The following is a 13,780-nucleotide window of genomic DNA, read 5'->3' on the forward strand; positions in this document are numbered from 1 at the left end:
CTGGCAAATGATGTAACAATGCTGGGAAGACAGTTCAACAGACTTCTGAAAAAGATGGATGTAAGATCTAAGGCAAATGTCAAGAACATCTCATCTGACATCAGTAAATCCAACAATGCTGGAAGAAGAACAAGGTCAGATGAAAAACCCAAAGAAGGAAAAGGAGTTCAGTGCCATGAATGTGATGGGTATGGACACATTAGAACTGAATGTGGAACCTACCTCAAGAAACAGAAGAGGAGTCTTGCTGCCACTTGGTCTGATGAAAGTGAAACAGAAGAGTCTGCAAATCTGATGACTGCCTTGACTGGAAGATGGGGTTCTGATGAAGACTCAAGTGATGATGAAGTAACCTTTGAAGAGTTGGCCACTACCTACAGAAAGTTGTGTCACAGAAGAAGGTGATAACTCAACTGGAGAATGAGAAGGTAGAACACTTGGAAACCATCTCTAAATTAAAAACTGAAGCAGTGTTTCTGAATGCCAAACTAGATAAGAGTCAACAAGTTGAAAGCCAGAAGAAGGTGATAACTCAACTGGAGAATGAGAAGGTAGAACACTTAGAAATCATCTCTAAATTAAAAACTGAAGCAGTGTTTCTGAATGCAAAACTAGATGAGATGACTAAGTATGTCAGGATGCTAAACAATGGATCTGACACCTTAGACAAAATTCTCCAGACTGGACAAATGACAGGAGACAAATATGGCATTGGGTTCAATGAATCTAAACCTGAGTGCAATCATATTGGTAACAAACCAGAGATGTCACATCAGATGTCACAACATCATAAAGGAAGACAGCAGAAAGGGAAACACCAAAGATGGAGATATCATTACTGTGGAAAATTTGGCCACATATAACCCTTCTGCTATAAGCTGTATGGCTATCCTAGTCCTGCTCATCATCAACCTAGACCCAAACATCATAGACCTATCAACAAAAAGCAATGGGTTCCTAGGACTAATGTTACAAGTCTGATAGCTCACACTTCCTTCAGAGTTTCAGCCAAAGAAGATTGGTATTTTGATAGTGGGTGCTCCAGACACATGACTGGAAACAAAAACCTGCTAACTGGCCTTCATCCTCATGCCACCATCTATGTAACCTTTGGTGATGGAGAAAAGGGTGAAATCAAGGGGATTGGTAAGCTTGATTTCCCTGGAGTTCCTGATCTTGACAATGTCCTGTTTGTTAAGGGCTTGACTGCAAATCTAATAAGCATCAGTCAACTGTGTGACCAAGGTCTAAATGTAAACTTCACTAAAACTGAATGTCTGATTACTAACAAAGAAAATGAAGTGATCATGAAAGGAGTCAGGTCTAAAGACAACTGTTACACGTGGAGTTCTCAAGAAACTGGTTATTCTTCAATGTGTACTTTAGCCAAAGAAGAAGAAGTGAAGATATGGCATCAAAGATTGGGCCATTTGCATCTTAAAGGTATGAAGAGGATTATATCTGCTAGAGGAATTCCCAACTTGAAGATTGATGAAGGAAAAGTCTGTGGGGAATGTCAGATTGGAAAACAGACAAGGATGTCACACCCGAAGCTCAAACATGACACCACCTCCAAAGTACTGGAACTCCTCCATATGGATTTGATGGGACCCATGCAGGTGGAAAGCCTTGGTGGGAAGAAGTATGCATATGTAGTGGTGGATGACTTCTACAGATACACCTGGATCAATTTTATAAGAGAAAAATCTGATGTTTTTGAAGTCTTCAAAGATCTTTGTCTAAAACTTCAAAGAGAAAAGGAAAGTCAAGTTATCAAAATTAGAAGTGATCATGAGAAGGAATTTGAGAACAACAAATTTGCTGAATTCTGCTCTTCAAAAGGAATTCATCATGAGGTCTCATCTCCCATTACTCCCCGGCAAAATGGTGTGGTGGAAAGGAAAAGACCTACAGTCAAATACTTCCATGTGTTTGGTAGTAAATGTTATATCTTGACTGATCGTGAGCAAAGAAGGAAGATGGATCCCAAAAGTGATGAAGGAATATTTCTGGGCTACTCAACAAACAGCATAGCATACAGAGTCTGTAACTCCATAACAAAATTAATGATGGAATCTATCAATGTTGTGGTTGATGATCAACAAACTGATGTCACAGACGATGTTGAGACATCTCCAAATGATCCCCCAGCTGATTTCTCAGACAAAAATAATGAGAGTGAACCTCCTCAAGCTGAACCTGAAGATGACAAAATCAACAAGGGAGGTATTGACAAGACCCTATTTGTGAAGAATGAAGGAGGAAAACTCATGGTGGCATAAATGTAGATGATATTTTGTTTGGTGGGATGTCAGATCAGATGGTCGAACATTTGGTTAGACAGATGCAATATGAGTTTGAGATGAGTCTTGTTGGAGAGCTGACCTACTTTCTTAGGCTACAAGTCAACTAGATGGAAGATTCTATCTTTCTATATGCCAAGAACATTGTTAAGAAGTTTGGCATGGAGAATGCAAGTCATAAAAGGACACCTTCTCCTACACATTTGAAAGTCTCCAAAGATGAAAATGGTGTTAGTATAGATCAAAGTCTATACAGAAGCATGACAAGAAGTCTCCTATATCTCACAGCAAGCAGACCTGACATTACATTTGCTGTAGGTGTTTGTGCTAGATATCAAGCTGAACCAAAAGTCAGTCACATAAACCAAGTGAAGAGAATACTGAAATATGTCAATGGCACCAGTGACTATGGGATGTTATATACTCATGGATCTGGATCTATGCTGACTGGTTACTGTGATGCTGACTGGGCTGGACGTGCTGATGATAGGAAAAGCACATCAGGAGGATGTTTCTTCTTGGGGAACAATTTGATATCATGGTTTAGCACGAAACAAAATTGTGTGTCCCTATCCACCGCTGAAGCTGAATACATAGCAGCTGGGAGTAGTTGTTCTCAACTGGTTCGGCTGAAACAAATGTTGACTGAATACAATGTCACACAAGATGTCATGACATTCTACTGTAACAACTTGAGTGCTATAAATATTTCCAAAAATCCTATTCAACACAGCAGGATAAAGCACATTGATATTCGTCATCACTTCATTAGAGAACTTGTGGAAGAGAAAATCATAGCACTGGAGCATGTTACTACTGAAATGCAATTAGCTGACATATTTACAAAGGCTTTGGATGCTAATCAGTTTGAATGTTTAAGAGGGAAATTGAGGATTTGTATTCATGAGAATTTTATAGCAATTAAAGTGGAGTGGAAAAGGTAATACAAATATTGTCTGCCCACTTAAAAGAAAGTGCCCCATTTATGGGCAACACAAATTATTTCACAAGTCCAACAAAATGTCACAACATCCCTCATCTTCTGGTTCAAAACCCATTCACAAAGCAAGAACTCCCTCCATGGATGTTCTGGATGAAGATGTTTTGGAAGTTATTCCTCTTTCAGTAATTCCAAGTGACGCCCCTAGCCCTTCTTCAACTGCAGGGAACACTCAAGGTAATGTTTCTGATAACCCTCCTCCTAAGGATGACATGTGTCATACCCTGATTTTGGTCCTGAAATTTTTTCATTTTTCATTTGGCACTTGGCCTAAAGTTCATTTGCATCTAAGATCCATGGAACCTTAGTCCATTATTGCATTCAAATGTATCAATACATGAAGAAAAAATTACAATTTTGCCATGTTGACCAAAGTCAACTATATGATCATTGACACTTTCCAAGTCCTAACTCATGTTCATGTTCACTTTTAACCATGTTCATTATAAAGTCCATTTCTTTATTTTGTTCATTTTCATTTTAGACCCTATTCTTCTTTCACCTTCTAAACCATTTTTATCCTATACCATACATAAACCCATTCAATTTCAATATGTGTAATCGACCACTCAATTTCTCTTCAAACCATACAATGTTGTATTAAACCATTAGTTCAAATTACAACATAAGTCATACATTCACTTTTCCATTTTATTAACCTGTAACCATCAAATTTCCAATTCAACCATACGTACATTCATTTTCAATTTCATAAACAAATATATCCAACCATTATGAGCATAATTATGAGCATTTCAATTCCATAAACTATAATACATTCACATTTCTATTCTAATTACATCCAATTATAAACCACAACCACATATGTGTCAACATAAACATTACAAAAAGTATCTGAAGTTACAAGATTGCATTCCAAGCATTCCAATCCACAACATATAAAATTGAACCGAGAAACCATTGTTTGAACCAATTTCCAAACCTTCCATTTCATATATAAACCATACAAATACATACATCTTCATTCAAAGTTACAAATTTAACCATAAACCAATTATACAAATTCCTAACCATGATCCCATGCATTCAAGTCATCAAATTGCTTTTCAATTCAACCTTTGGATTCAATTCCAACATGTTATTTCATCAAAACCTCAAAGTTACATTCACCTATTCACATACATTTTACAATTCCAATCCAAACTATAAGAATTCCAAACTTACATAATATTTACAATTTCATAAACCAACAACCCATTTCCATATACAAATCCAAACATTCCATTCAAATTCAAGGCTCAAGTATATAATCATGTCAATACCTTACGCATGAATCAAATTCAAAAATACAAGCTCATGACCTAAGGTTCTAACATCTAATTCCTAAGCATTAACATCCACCATCTTCATGCTTCATATGATCATCTCCTTCTATCCCAAATTACTTTTCCTTCCATAGAGGTACCTACAAAGGAAAGAAACACATTAACAAGTTGTGTTATTCAACACATAATCCACTTAGTTTCATCCATATTCCAAAGTTAATTTTAGCATTGCAAAATTCATGTTCATTATAAACAATGTTTTCATCATAACCAAATTCCAAATTACATCCAAAACCATAACCTACATGTAACCTTTTCAATTATGACCATACATTGCAACTCCGTGACTAGCATTGAACCTGCACTCAACACAAACCAATGCAAGTCAGGGCAATGGACCTAGTAAGAAGTGCAGAACACACTAGGCTGCACCAAGCTGCGACATATCATTTCACTCATAAGGCAAAACTGTTGTAGAACAAACTAAGTCAAGATTGGAAGCCTCAAACAGAAAACAGAGCAATAACAGCACCCTCAAATTCAGCTCCACGTCCACTATTAATGGTGGTAGGACTAAATGCCTTCCATATAATGTTTTCACAGATATTAGTCGCTATGAATAGGGAAATTCCATAACCAAAAACCAAGTTGCAATACCAAAATTCTGCAGCATTGGACATCTGTTGTAACATGAGACCTAGGACTCACCTATCAAACCATGAACCAAGACAATTCATTAGCATACCACACATACACCAAGGCTCACCATCATCAAGCAATGCGTACCATGAACATAGGCCAAGCAATGACCGAGACTTATAACACACTAATGTCATTATTCATACCTGCAGAACCATGTAAACTTACAGCAATTATCCAAGCTGCATCAATACATGTGACTATAACAACAACCTTGTAATAAACCTGCATGCAGAATAATTCAAAACCAAGTGAGAACGTGCTTGAAACACCTGCCTAGCCTCACTTGCAGAACGTAACCAACCTGAACCAAATCAAGCAAAAAACTAACAAACCTTCAACAGACACCAGTTATCATAACAACACTCACACATGGGCCACGACAGGAAAAGAAGAAATTGAAGAAGAAAAGAAAAGAATCAAAAACAGGAAGAAGAGGAAATCGAAAGCATATTGAAAGAGGGATAAGAACGGAGACTCACGGCATTTCAGAGTAGAGGGCTTCACTCTTCGTCATTCATCATCACGAATCCTTCAACGAGTAGTTTATGTCGAAATCGATTCACCGCTTCAACCACGAATCTCATCATGCTTCCAATGCTTTACTCTTCATCTTCAACAGAAGCCAACGAGCCGGAAGAAATCCAATTCACGCTCTCCATCACAAATCATCAGCACGCCTCATCTCTACGCATCAACAAGGCAACGCGATTATGAACCACCACTCCAAAGAACGCATCAACATAACCTGTAGGAAGCCTAATTCCGCAAAAATCCTGTAAAGCATCAAACTACCCATGAGTTTTCAGCAGTTTTCACTGCAGTAAAACACAAGTACATTAGCAAAGGCGGTAAAAATTCAAAAAGTAACCCAAAAGAGAATCAAGACGAAATAGAGCGAGAAAGTGTAGATTTGCATTACCGTTCCAGACCAAACATCAAATAGGGCAATCAAAATCTGAGCACCCTAAAGGGATTTCGCAGAGATACCCTTCTGGATCTCCATAAGCCAATCTGAAACCCTAAGTTGTTGATATAAATAGGAGAAGAAAAACCCTAAATCTTGGAGGCGGAAAAAACCTAATTTTTTCCAAACGAAAAACCTTAATCTTGGAGACGGCGAAAATCCAGAAGAGAAGAGGGAGTTGTAGCGAAAAACCAATATTCTCCACCGAAAAGTTGCAGTGGGAGTTCTTGGAAACCACCGCCGAAGGTGAGCACTATTATTTGATTTTCTTTGAGAGCCATGGATTTGTGCATTTTAGGGTGAGAGTAGTGTATCGTGAGGTTAGTGTGAGCGATTGAGAGATGACGAGAGGTTGAGGTCGAGAGATTGAGAGTAGGTTATTGTGAGGTAGGTGCGAAAGTTTGAGGAGATGAGCGATTGAGAGATGACGAAAGATTAAACGAGGGCGAGTGAGAGTGAGGGAGCGGGAGATTTTTCGTGAGGTAGATGATAATTTCTGGGTTTCTGTTGCCGTTTCTCTCACACTCTCTTCTTTTATTTATTTTTTAAAAAACAAACATTTAAATCATTTAAAACTTAATACGTTTAGTTTTCCTTTGCACCTTTTGTATTAAATAGTGCATGTTAATATATTGTTTTTTTGTGTTCCCCATTAATTTACTAGCCATTAGTCTCTTAAACCCAACAGCCAGGCGGCTAGGGTTACGTTTTGTATTCCTCCATCATTTTAATTAGTGGTCCATTAATAGTAGCCCATCTCATTTTAATTAATTTGTATTCTAAACTATCTTCAGCTATCCCGGTTCATATATTCAAGTTGTTATTAAAGTAATAAATAACCATAAGTGGCCTAGTGGAGAGAGAGCAGTTTCATTTTCTTTAGTGGGATGAGTTTGATATTTGGGAGTAGCATATCTCCATATTTTTATTTTTTTTATGCTTACTATTTCATTTAAATTATTATAATTTCTTACTCTTTATTTTACTTTTATATTTTTCTTAATTTAATTGTTATTTAGTTGTTTAGATTTTTTAAAATGTTTACTTTTTAGATTTAATTAATGGTTGACTTTCCGGTGTTGGGTTTTATTCGATTAGTCGATTTTTGTGTGTTAGTTAATTTAATTAAGTTATTGGTATCCATGTTCATACTTTTACACATATGAATAATCACATTCAAATTCACTAATTTTTTCAATTTAAATTTCACTAACTTTCCATAGTTTCAACATTTAATTTCATTTCCTCCCATTTGAATCTAGCCTTCTGGTGGGAACTCGATTATATATAAAAAATTAATTCGATATACATATAAAATTGTAAAATTAATTTTATTCCTACAATTTTATTTTTAAACTATCTTTACAACTCGATTAATTTCCTTTTTTAAAACTCGAAAGAAGAGGACCATTCGAATCTTGCATTCCGGTGGGAACCCTCGAATAATCAGTCCTGAGCCCCACGTTTTGGATTAACTATCCATTCTTTTCCTTCATTCTTAAAACACTTAATGATCAGCTTGGACAAAATAAAGGCCGTTGGGATCAAGCATTCTGGCGTAACCCTTTGAACATTTGATTCTTATCAAGTGGTCGTTGTCCATTAAATAGTTTTCTTAAATAATTCGAATGAAAGAGGCCCATTGGAATCTAGCATTCCGGTGGAACCCTGAATTATCGATCCCGAGGCTCATGTCTCGTTCTCATCAAATATTCGTCTTTCACAAATACTTAATTCCTACCTTTACACTTTTTCCATAAAGATGGAAATGGAACATGGTGTATACCGTGCACTCCTGAGATTAAGATTCAAGGTGGATGCCTTGCCTATCTTAGCTCTCGCCATCGTCTAAAATTGCCAATGCAGTTTCTTCAAACCCCTTTCTCAATCAAACCTAAAAATACTTAATCTTTATTAAACAATTTTGTCAATAAGATGGAAATGGAACATGGTGTATACCGTGCACTCCTGAGACTAGGATTCGAGATGGATATCTCGCTCATCCAAGTTCTCGCCATCACTCAAAATAAATCCAACCAATCAAACTCTTTCTCGCCGCCGTGTGACTAATCAATAAACCTTTTTCATAAATGAAAGATATATTGCCTTAAGGTGATGCAAGCAATGTTTCGGCCACGATTGTTGAGTCGAGATAAGTGACGCTTTTCCGAATGTAGATTTATAAATTCGTTCGATGTGTGGTGTACGTCCGCTCCTCATCTGTTTTGGGTAAAACAATGTTTTTGTCGATTAATACAATGTAGCTTTCGCTAAAATCGACCAACAAACAAATATTTTCTACCCAGAACTACGTAAGCCTTGACTTCTCTATTGAGATACGTAGGAGCAGGATTTGTAAATCTTGTCAGGCCCACTAATAAAAAACTTAGATTTAGTCCTTCGTCGAAAATCCAAAAATATTCTCCTCTCTTCTATTCTTTCTCTCCCTCATTATAACTTGAGAAGACTAACATAAGCTAACATTCAAAACGAAACTAACTAAACGGTTCCCGTTGAGTACAACGGACGTGAGGGGTGCTAATACCTTCCCCTTGCGTAACCGACTCCCGAACCCTGATATTGGTTGCGACGACCATAATCATTGTCGTTCTTTCTCGGGTTTTATCGATATTTCCCCTTTCCTTTTTAGGAATAAATAAAGTTCGGTGGCGACTCTGTTCAGTCCATCATTGTGAGCGTGCGATCGCGCTTCGCTTTAAGTCGTATCCCCATTTTTTGAGGTGCGATAACATGCATTACACAGATCGTGTCATTAGGAATCTGGTCACAAGGATCCTAAATGAAGGACACTCAGTCAAGGGAGTTTCGACTCCTCTGTCTAGAAGGGACCCCTCACCTGAGGTGGAACCTCAAAATGAGAAAGATGATGATTCATCCAGGACAGAGAAAGACATTGCTGCTGAGGGACTATGTTCTTTAGGTAAAACCATGCATATTAAGAAACCTATAGATGCTTCTCAGTCTAAGAAGCATGACACTGTTGAAAAGGTAATTGATTTGGAAAAAGAGAGATCAGATAGTGAAGATGACACCTTGCTTCATCACTTGGAGCTAAGTGTTGCAAAGAGAATGAAGACCAGGAAAAGGAGGTCTGTGGCTGAGATGATGACAACTATAACTAGTAAGAAGGTTGCTGCTGTAGGTCCTTCAAAATCATGGAGTAAAGTGGAAGTCAAGAAGAGAAAGGTCAGAGAAAGTTCTGACTCTGAAGATGATGTCGAAGACGATGTCCCAGACATCTCTCATGTTAAAAAGCAAACTGCTAGAAAATCTCCAGCTAAGGTTGCTGCTGTGCATCTGGATAATATTTCCTTTCATTTGGAAGATGGTACAGCCAAGTGGAAATTTGTTATACAGATGAGAGTTGTTGTGGAAAGGGAGCTAGGGAAGGAGGTTGTGGAAGTGAAGGAGGTTATGAAATTGATCAAGTCTACTGGTTTGATGAAAACAGTTAGTGAATTTCCCCAATGTTTTGAAGGTCTGGTGACGGAGTTTGTGGTGAACATCCCAGAGGATATTTCTGACAAGAATAGCAAAGAATTTTGCAAGGTGTTTGTGAGAGGAAGGTGTGTAAGGTTCTCCCCAACTGTAATCAATAAATTCCTAGGAAGAGGAACTGAAGGAGCTATTGAGTTAGAGGCCACAGACAATGAAGTCTGTAGGACAATCACTGCTGGCCAAGTCAAGGAATGGCTAAGCAAAAAGCATCTATCAGCTGACAAATTAACTGTAAAATATGTTATCTTGCATAAGATAGGTTCAGCCAACTGGGTACCAACAAACCACATCTCAACAATCTCTAATGTTCTTGGAAGGATAATATATGCTATTGGAACCAAGCTCAACTTTGATTATGGAAGGTTCATGTTTGAACAAATTATTAGACATGCTACCACTAATGCAGTGAAGCTGCCAATTGCCTTTCCCTCAATCATTTGTGGAATAATTTTAAGCCAGCAACCTGGTATTCTAAACACAAGTGATATCCCCAGTAGAAGGAAGCCTCCATTGTCAATTCATTACAAGCTATTTGAGGGCAGTCATGTCAATGACATTGTCATGACATCTGCAAGGAAGAAGTCAGCCTCTCAAGGTGGCCTAATTGCTGAATTGAAAGAAACATGTAAGGAGTTGGAATCTGGGATTAGGGTGGCTAAGGCTAGGAAAAAGGCTTTAGAGGGTTTAATTAATAGCTTGGAGCAAGAAGAGATGGATAATGTTGGTGAAGCCAAGGAAATAGATGCCCATACCTCAAGTGAGAGGTTTGATTCTCAAAACAATTCTAGTGGCAGTTATGGATCTGAAGGTGAAGAAGATGCTACCTCCTCAAACTAAGTTGTGGTGATGGTCCCCCTGTGTTAATTATGTGTGTTATGGATGCTTGGATGTTTTGATGTTTTCTGTTTGATATTTGTAGTTTTTTTTGCAGTCCTTTTTAATGCCATGATGTAATTTTTGGGCTCTTTATGAGTTCCCTGGATTTCTGATTATCTCAGCTACTGCAACTGCGTATAATTATGGTTTGAACCACCTGGCATTTATGTTTAACATTTTATATGTTATAACATCCTTTGTGACATTCTCTGCTGGACTGATTGACATTTATTTTGTCTAATTGGTTACTTTTGTCTATTTTGACTAAAAAGGGGGAGAAGTTATTATGTGGAGAGTTGAAGTTAATATGGAGATATGGAGAGTTGCAGTTAATATGTGCTGATATAACTAGCTAGCCTAACAGGTGACAGCTGATGTTGAACAAAATAATATTTTGTGTTGTACAGTTGATGTTGAAGGAGATGTCAGAAGGAGGTTCTGAATGTTAACATGTTGAAGGAGATGTCAGAAGGAAATTCTGAATGTTAACATGCTGAAGGAGATGTCAGAAGGATTCTGAATGTTAACATGTTGAAGGAGATGTCTGTGTTGAACAGACTTAGGGGGAGAAGAAGCACCCATGTGTTTAATGTGTGTTTATTACTAGTTGTTATTATAGCTAGTAATTGTGTGTTTATTGCTTCTTCTGCTGCTTAACTGCTTGTAGATGTTTGATTGGCTGCATTTTATGGTAAAACACTAGCTATACTCTGATGTCTTGACTGATGTCATGACATGCTTTGTAGATGTTTGATTGGCTGCATTTTATGTTAAAACATCTAATTATACTCTGATGTCTTGACTGATGTCATAACATACTTGAGTAGTATGCTGCAGGTTTAGCTAATACAGGATTTACTTAATGTCAAACTAGATGTTATGACATTCATCCCTGACAGCAGATACGGAGGTATAGAATAGTTGGTTGTCTGTTATAACTCAGTATTTAATTTAGTCTGTTTATCAAGGGAATAACAGACCTGGCATAAGGCCTACTATCTGAATGTCAAACTGGATGTTATGACTTTCATCAGTGACAACATATACTGAATAATAGGCAGGTTGGTTTTTCTGCTTCAGTTCAGTATTTATTTCAGTCTGTTCTTCAGGAGGATAACAGACCTGGCATAAGGCTCATTGTCAAAATGTCAAACTGAATGTTATGACATTTATTACTGTAAGCTGATACTGAAGTATAGACTGGTTGGTCTTTTACAGTACAACATTTAGTACAGTCTGTTTTCAGGAAAATAACAGACTTAGCATATGGTCTATGTTCTGGACGTCAAACTGAATGTTGTGACATTCATTCCTGACAGCATATGCTTAAGTGTAGGATGGTTAGTTTTTTCTGTTTCAGTATTTTTCTCAGGCTATTCTTCAGGAATCCAACAGCTGAGCTAAAATTCAGGAAACTAACAACTGAGCTACAATTAATGAACCTAACAAATAGCCTATTTGTTAGCATCCTAATATGTGGAAATTAGGTTAACTTGCTTAACCTTAATTTTAGGAAATACAAGTACAAGGCCCAAGTGCTACAATATAAAAGGATGGCAATCCTTCTTTCAGAACTCAGGGGTTTTAGGCATGAAGATTTTATTGTTCCATCATACTTCACTGCTGTATTTTTGTGTGTTTTGTATTAGGTGTATTTTGTGAGCCAAACAATTATCACCTAGATGATTGCATTGGACTAGGGTGTTCATTGAGTTGTAAGTGTTGTGTCACTCTAAGCTTTTAAGCGTGAGTGCTGTGTATCTTGATTAAAGCTGTTAAGCACAATCAAGAGTTGTTTGAAGTATAACTTCACCATTAACTTTAATCTAATTAAAGGTTGTAATCATTGAGGTGATTGAGGGGGAGTGAGTAGGAACTCTGGTCTTAGTTTAAGATTGAAATTGCATTGGGTAGGTATTAAGTGATAGGATTAAATAGGTGGTTTAAGGCCTGAATTAATACTGCTAATAGTGGATTTCCTCCCTGGCTTGGTAGCCCCCAAACGTAGGTGTGTGTGAAACCGAACTGGGTAAACAATTCCTTGTGTTATTTACTGCACTTACATTTACCTGCTGTTTACATTCCTGTCTGCATAGAATCGGATGTCATAACATCCTGTGTGACATCGATAGTCTGTTAACTAGAATTTCAATTGGCATCAGAGCAGGCACCTTGCCTGTTAATTTCTGGGTGAGGTCTAGGGACGTTACTTTATAGTACAATGGACAAGGATGTAGGATACTCAAATAGGCCACCCATGCTGGATGGTTCTAACTATGATGACTGGAAACCTCGTATGATAGCCTTCTTGAGGTCTCTAGATAACAAGGTCTGGAGAGCTGTCAACAAAGGATGGGAACATCCAACGAAGACAGGTAAAGATGGAATTATCTTGCAAATTCCTGAAGAAGAGTGGGACAAGGAGCAAGAGGCACTAGCCCTTGGAAACTCTAAGGCCTTGAATGCACTGTTCAATGGAATAAATAAGAACATCTTTAGACTGGTGCACCACTGTGAACTGGCTAAAGAAGTTTGGGATACTCTCAAAACAACTCATGAAGGTACATCCAAAGTGAGGATGTCTAAACTTCAGATGCTGACCACCAAGTTTGAAAATCTGAGGATGAAAGAGGATGAGACTATTCATGAATTCCACATGAATATTCTTGAAATTGCCAACACTTCTGGTGGCTTAGTGTAACACCTCAAATTTGCCCTCCTCATTCATGCATTCATTTTAGGTCATTTAATATTTCATATTGCATTTCATCATGTCAATCAGAATTAGCTCCCAGAGTTTATCTTCCAAGAAGCTTGGATATCATCCAAGTCAATTTGTTTCATTTTCAGAGGTTTTCTTCAAAAGATCAAGCTTAACAGGCTCAGTGCAGTTTGTATTCAACTGTGAAGTCAAAAGTCAATTGTTGGTCAACTGAAGGTCAAATGGCTAGGGAATAACTTGAGTTACTTCCAACATGTTCAAATGAGGCCTATTCATCATTCGACATATTACTCTTGAAGGAACAAAGGTCCAGCGCACAGGTTACAAATTTGGAAAGATGACTTGAACTGTCATACTCGCTAGGCGAGCAGAATGGTTCGCCTAGCGAGCCACCAGAGTCTGAACTGT

The sequence above is a fragment of the Lathyrus oleraceus genome, chromosome 7 (assembly GCF_024323335.1).
Source record: "Lathyrus oleraceus cultivar Zhongwan6 chromosome 7, CAAS_Psat_ZW6_1.0, whole genome shotgun sequence".
Taxonomy (NCBI): domain Eukaryota; kingdom Viridiplantae; phylum Streptophyta; class Magnoliopsida; order Fabales; family Fabaceae; genus Lathyrus; species Lathyrus oleraceus.